The sequence below is a fragment of the Sycon ciliatum genome, chromosome 13 (assembly GCF_964019385.1).
Source record: "Sycon ciliatum chromosome 13, ocSycCili1.1, whole genome shotgun sequence".
In the NCBI taxonomy this organism is placed as follows: Eukaryota; Metazoa; Porifera; class Calcarea; order Leucosolenida; family Sycettidae; genus Sycon; species Sycon ciliatum.
In genome coordinates, this window is record NC_088655.1 from 19881305 (window position 1) to 19888331 (window position 7027).

The 7027-nt window shown below is 51.2% G+C and overlaps 1 protein-coding gene across 1 annotated transcript in view; it reads left to right on the top strand.

Annotated features, from left to right (window-relative positions):
* LOC135829923 (uncharacterized) overlaps nucleotides 1-7027 on the top strand; it is a 176955-nt gene that overhangs the window by 64558 nt on the left and 105370 nt on the right. The window lies entirely within an intron of this gene.

The following is a 7027-nucleotide window of genomic DNA, read 5'->3' on the forward strand; positions in this document are numbered from 1 at the left end:
CTCAGGCCATAAACGTTTTTTTTTTAAAGAAGAGAAACAGTGACATGCCCCCCCCCCCCCCACACACATGGACAGTATGTATAGGCATAATATTATAACGAACGGTCTTTTCCTGTTAGCTCTGTTTGTCCAATGCATGAGATAAAACGTTTTTCCTGTTGTTTTTCCTTCTCCATGTAGCTGCTTCCAGCATGGTAAACGACAGTACCATGGCCTTTTCAGATTTTCATTGTACCTATTTGTAGTACCTCCCGTGATCAGTATTTTCCACTCGAAATATATCCACCCCAATGCCTCATTCTTAGCATTCTTTTATTCGTTCCATGTAATTGGGCTTATTGCCCGTTTGGTATTGCGAATTCAAATAAAAAACAACAAGAAACAACAACCCCCCCCCCCCCACACACACACACAGAGCAACTGTTCTTCAAGTTGTAAGGGAAAAGAGTTCTGGAAGAAGCACTTGCGAGAAGGACAACGTGAATGTTTGAAAAACATGTAACAGTCCGTGCTTGGCATGACGTGAGTGCAGCGGAGAACACGGAGGCAAACCCCATGCACACACCAACGACAACAGGGGCTTGGACTAAGTATAGGTCGTAGAAGTCAAAACAGAAACCAGGAGAATTCAGCACCATTTGCATCATTTTCATCTGAAAAACTGGCTGGCTTGTCTCTGCTGGGCAATGCCAACAGTAAGCTCTCGGTGCTGAAGCGCCAAGAGTTCCTAGAACATCTTGATAAGAGCCTGGTGCCCATGGCGGAGGAGCCATTTGATAAAGCGGGCATGGCCCTGTTCGGCCCGGAACTATTGGAGCGCATCCAGTCCAAGGGAGAGTCCCAGGAGGCGCTGGGCTTGGTTGTGAAACAATACAAGGACGCAGTCGAGCGACAGCAAGTCTGGCTCTGGAGGGGCGTCAGCGGGTGAAAGCCAGTTTTTTCGAGGTACTGGGGTCAGCAGGTACGGCGGTGACTCCCGGTACGAGCCTTGCACCAGCCCATACAACCAGACTCAATATAGCCGAGCTGGTCGTGGCTATGCTAACCGAAGCCGGATGCTTCCCCACCAGAGCAACAGGACGGTCAAGGAGTGGACACCAGCTACGCAGCATAGTGGCGGTGTGGATATAAGTGCCAAAGGAGGTCTGGACTGGCGGATGCTGTTCGCCGTATCGGCTCAAGACTGGGCTTTGCCTCTCTAGCAAGTGTGTTTCCCGCCTTTTCCAGTACGGGAGCTCTGCTCGGTACAACATGTGTTGGCGTAGGTGAGCGCTCCGCATCGTGGCGTACGGCGGACAGCACATAGCCGTCCCTCTTAGGGTCATTCAGGGGGGGGGGGTCTGGCATCAGCGTCGGCAGCCATTTACAGTGCAGCCGTTCTCAGCTCCGGGGTTTAGGCAATAGCCTGACCTGCTGGTATCGGTATCTGTATTGTGTCTTGTGCGCATTGAAGAATACTGGTGTACTAGCTGTGCTAGCACTTGTTAGCAGCAATCCGAACTAGCGCACATACTGCACTGCATTGCTTTGTACTGCATTCAAGACTGACGTCATGCGCTTTGTTTTGCTGCGTAATCACAAATGGCACCAGCCCATTTTGCTGAAAAGAAACCAAATCTTGCTTGCCCTGTTGTGCTCTTCCAGACAACGGATCGTGCTTCAGCAGTGTTTCTTTCCCTTTCGTAGCTTTGCTGCCAGCCCGAGTGTCGCCTCGACACTGTATTTCTTCAGTATGTCTGACCTAACTGTCGACGCTGTCAAGGCAATGCCTTGCCAAGCCCTCCGCGGCGAGCTTTCTCAGCGCGGCTTGAATCCGAAAGGAAACTTAGTAAAAGTATTTTACAGGACCGTTTGCTGGCACAACTAGCCCCTGGTAGTGAGGTCTGCTCCGGCCAGGAGAATCAGCAACATGACAGTGCGGACACGGCTCGCGAGCCCAGAAGCCCGACTGGCACCAATGCCTCCTCCGCCAGCTCAGGTGACGCGGGCTCAACGGATCTCTGCGCGTTCGTATGGGATGAGGTGTAGTCGGCTTTGTCGGCCGCCATTATATTATAATCGGAGAGCATTGTGCTGCTCCGCACCCAAGGCCAAGGCAATGCGGCTGCTGCCGCCACTATGCCAGGCCAAGCTCCTGTAACCCACCCGATCAGCCACCTGCACCAGCTGTGCCCAAGGCTGTGTAAGAACGTATCTTGCGAGGGGAGTTCGTAGATTTTTCAAGTTTGTTGCCTGAAATTCTTGCACACTTCCGGCCCAACATTCCGGCTGGTGCACTGCCCGAATAACGATAGCCAGCTAAATATCATTGAGTCGGATGACACGAAGCAGGTGCGTCGCAAGGTTCACAATAATTATACAGCTACCCGGCTCGAGGCATGGACCACATACATGTCTGTTATCACGGCTGCTTCCCTACACCGCACTGCTAAACTGCTGAACTGATTGATTGCATACTAGCAGTTGATCCTGACTGCGAACCGCCAGTTCTTCCCAAGCGCGTGGCTAGAGTACGACCGCCAGCTGCGGATGCTCGTGGCCCAGTAACCAGGCACGAAGAGGTTGGACACCATCGACGTGAACCTATGGCAGATAGCTTTCACAGGCCATGCACACCCAAAATGCGCTCAATGTAAGACGGTCCATCCAGGGGCGGCTTGTGTCCTTTTCGTCCCCAAGCCAGCAGCATTTACCTCCAACGGTCGCAACCATACCAGCGACGGCCAAGAAATTTGCCGCAACTTCAATGAAGGTCGCTGTTCTTCGTCGTTGTGCCGCTTCTCCCACACCTGCAGCCAGTGCGGCAAGGACCACCCATGCATCATGTGCAACCAGCAGCAGCACGTAGCCAGTCGGCCACCCCGCCGCTCCTAGCAGAATGGCTACTGAATCGCTTGACTCGGTTCATAGCTTCTTTCCTATACACGCTGCAGACACCACACTGCTAGCTGACCACTTTGCCCGCCTGTTACGTAACCACTCAGATCAATCATGTGCTGCGTATGTTCTCCATGGCCTGCGCCGTGGCTTTACTCTTGGATCAGCCGGCCAACACGACATTTCGGTTTTCTCTAATAATCTGCCCTGGGCTTTCACTCACTCGGCTTTTATATCCGAGCAATTAGCTGCTTCCTGCGCCCGCAGCGAGACCACAGGCCCATTCCCGTCACCTCCATCTGGTATTGGTGCTATCCCCAAAAAGAACGGCAAGCTGCGAATGATCCACCATCTGTCTAGTCCGGAAGGCACCGGCGCGAACGACAGCATTCCTGCCGAGCCGCTCTCTCTGTACTACGTGAGCATTGACAACGCGATCAACATCATCATGTCATGCCCACAGCCTGTGTATTTGTCCAAGCACGATGTACGCAGTGCATTTCGGCAGATCCCAGTCCGCCGTCAGGACTTCCCTGGGAAGGCTCCTACTACTACGAGCGCTTTCTGCCTTTCGGCCTCCGCTCCAGCCCAGCCGTCTTTGACTCAGTAGCCACAGCAGTCAATTGGATCATGCAGCACGAGTTTGCTATAGACCGCCGGCTTCATTACCTCGATGACTTTCTCGATATCTCTACTGGTTTGGCTGCAGTCAACCAGCAACTCACCATCCCCCTCCGGGTATTCACGTATCTCGGCATTCCTCTTTGCTCCATCACAGCTCGAAGGGCCATCACCATCCTTGACCTTCCTTGGTATTGTCCTAGACTGCGAGCGCCACGAAGCTCGGCTTCCAGAGGACAAGCTGTCCGAGATCCGTGCGCCACTCATGGCTACTATCAGCGAACGCAGCATCGGCCAGTGTCAACTCGAGCCCCTCCTGGGGAAGCTCGCTTTTGCTGCCCGAGTCATCGTTCCTGGACACACATTCATGCGTGAACTATGATCAGTGTGCCCTGAACTGTATCTGTGTATGTGAGTGCGGTGCGTAAAGCCCACCATGAGAATGGCTTTGCCGGCCCTTTTAGTAGATGTGTGGCTTCTGAAGAGGGTGTTGAAGGGCATCCAGCGATGCCATGGTACGGCTGTACTCACCCCTCGCCTTCCTATAACTATGCCAACCCTACGGCACCTGACGGATGCACGCCGGAAAAGTAGTATCCTGAATGGCCATGACAAGCTGCTCTACCAAGCCACCATGCTACTTCTTTGGATTTCTTCGGTGTGCCAAATTCACTAATGGCATCACACGGGGCTGTACTAGCTCCCCTGGCGACGGACGCCTGCAACTCTTCCTGCTTTCATCCAAGACGGACCCATTCGGTGAAGGGGTTACTAGTGGTATTGACCCGTCTGTACCGCCGTACTGCCCGGTCCGTGCCATGGGTAGCTACACATTTGTCACTCGTCGCGAGGGACCGGAGCAACTCTTGTTCGTACTCTCGAACAGACAGCAGCTGACCAGGCAGTCATTCACAGTAACAGTACGGTCTCTTGTCGCGGCGGCCGGTGTACCATCCCAGTCGAACTACTCCGGGCATTCAGTCCACATTGGTGCAGCCACCACCGCTGCTATGGCTGGTGCCCCCGACTCCTTCTTCCGAGTGGCAGGTCAGTGGAAAGAGCGATGCGTGTCTTTGCTACATCCGGACTACAACAAGCGCTAAGCGCCAGCTATCGTCCCGGCTTGCTGCCAAGTCATGGATGCCATGATCCCCAACTCGGGTGAGTAATGAGCTACTGAACTCTAGCTGCGCAATGCTTGCCTGTGCAGACATTAATTGACCCTTGCTGTGCGTCAATAGTGCTTAGCTAACGAAGTGCTGGTTTCATGGGTCCACTCTCACAACTGGTGTTATCCAGCTATTTGCTGCGGCTCTGCATTGCGCTATATTACATCCATATAGCATTGCAGCTCTACGTTGAGCTAACAGCAGCTCTACTTTGAGCTAAACGCAGCTCTACTTTGAGCTAACCGCAGCTCTACTTTGAGCTAACCGCAGCTCTACTTTGAGCTAACAGCAGCTCTACTTTGAGCTAACCGCAGCTCTACTTTAAGCTAACCGCAGCTCAACTTTGAGCTAACAGCAACTCTACTTTGAGCTAACAGCAGCTCTACGTTGAGCTAACAGCAGCTCTACTTTGAGCTAACAGCAACTCTATTTTCAGCTAACAGCAGCTCTGCTCTGAGCTAACAGCAGCTCTGCTATGAGTTTACTGCAGCTCTGCTCTGAGCTAACCGCAGCTCTACTTTGAGCTAACCGCAGCTCTACTTTGAGCTAACCGCAGCTCAACTTTGAGCTAACAGCAACTCTACTTTGAGCTAACAGCAGCTCTACGTTGAGCTAACAGCAGCTCTACTTTGAGCTAACAGCAGCTCTATTTTCAGCTAACAGCAGCTCTGCTATGAGCTAACAGCAGCTCTGCTATGAGTTTACTGCAGCTCTGCTCTGAGCTAACACCAGCTCTACTTTGAGCTTCAAACCAGTTGTTTCGAAACCAGCGCTCCTCAATCCAAAGATGTCTCTTTGTTGACTTGTTTGTGTGAGGGATGGGCTAATGGTGTACTAGCTGTGCTAGTACTTGTTAGCAACAATCCGAACTAGCGCACACACTGCACTGCATTGCTTTGTACTGCATTCAAGACTGACGTCATGCGCTTTGTTTTGCTGCGTAATCACAAATGGCACCAGCCCATTTTGCTGCAAAGAAAACAAATCTTGCTTGCCCTGTTGTGCTCTTCCAGACAACGGATCGTGCTTCAGCAGTGTTTCTTTTCCCACCATCCCTCCCTATCCTACTTATTCACACCATCATTATAATTATCGTACCCACTAATCGGCTCCACTCTCACAACTGGTGTTATCTAGCTATTTTCTGCGGCTCTGCCTTGCGCTATATTACATCCATTTAGCATTGCAGCTCTACGTTGAGCTAACAGCAGCTCTACTTTGAGCTAACAGCAGATCTACTTTGAGCTAACAGCAGATCTACTTTGAGCTAAACGCAGCTCTACTTTGAGCTAACATCAGCTCTACTTTAAGCTAACGGCAGCTCTACTTTGAGCTAACAGCAGCTCTACTTTGAGCTAACAGCAGCTTTACCTTGAGCTAACAGCAGCTCTACTTTGAGCTAAGAGCAGCTCTACTTTGAGCTAATCGCAGCTCTACTTTAAGCTAACAGCAGCTCTACTTTGAGCTAACCGCAGCTCTACTTTGAGCACCGCAGCTCTACTTGGAGCTAACAGCAGCTCTACTTTGAGCTAACCGCAGCTCTACTTTGAGCTAACAGTAGCTCTGCTCTGAGCTAACAGCAGCTCTGCTATGAGCTAACTGCAGCACTGCTCTGAGCTAACACCAGCTCTACTTTGAGCTTCAAACCAGTTGTTTCAAAACCAGCACCCCTCAATCCAAAGATGCCTCTTTGTTGCCTTCCTTGTGTGAGGGATGGGGCTAAACTGTTTTATCGAAGCTTGAAGCTACGATGCGCAATTTCTTATTTCGCTAGCAATGGTACATTGTGACGGGAAGTGGGAGTTGTGCTAGGAGCTGAGAGCGAGATATAACAGTGTCCCACCCGCCCTTACGGGTTGGTGGATATTATTTTGGGAATCATTCATTTTTCCTGTCACATATGCGTAGTCTCGCTTCACAAAAAAAGGCAACTGTAGTGATGTGGTTGCGTGATTCTATTTGTCCATGCTGTGAAGTTCCGGTGGGATATCTATGACGTCATAGGCAATACACTGTTATATCTCGCTCTCAGCTCCTAGCACAACTCCCACTTCCCGTCACAATGTACCATTGCTTGTGAAATGGGAAATTTCATTGTCCCCATCGATCGGAAAAACTTTCGTTTCTCTTCCATTCTCATCACAAGTAGAGGTTCCTGCACGAGCACGAGGGCAGTGCCGTGGATGAACAGCGATACTGACCGAGTATGAGTGACTGGAATGTGTTTCCTGTATGCACCCAAGCCAAGGAGATCACTCACAATCTGTGAGTTTACATGACCCATTCTGTGATTTGAGTATGAGCCTGTGCGCTGAGACTTGTGAGAGTGACTTCGACAGCGGTATATTACTAGAACACGG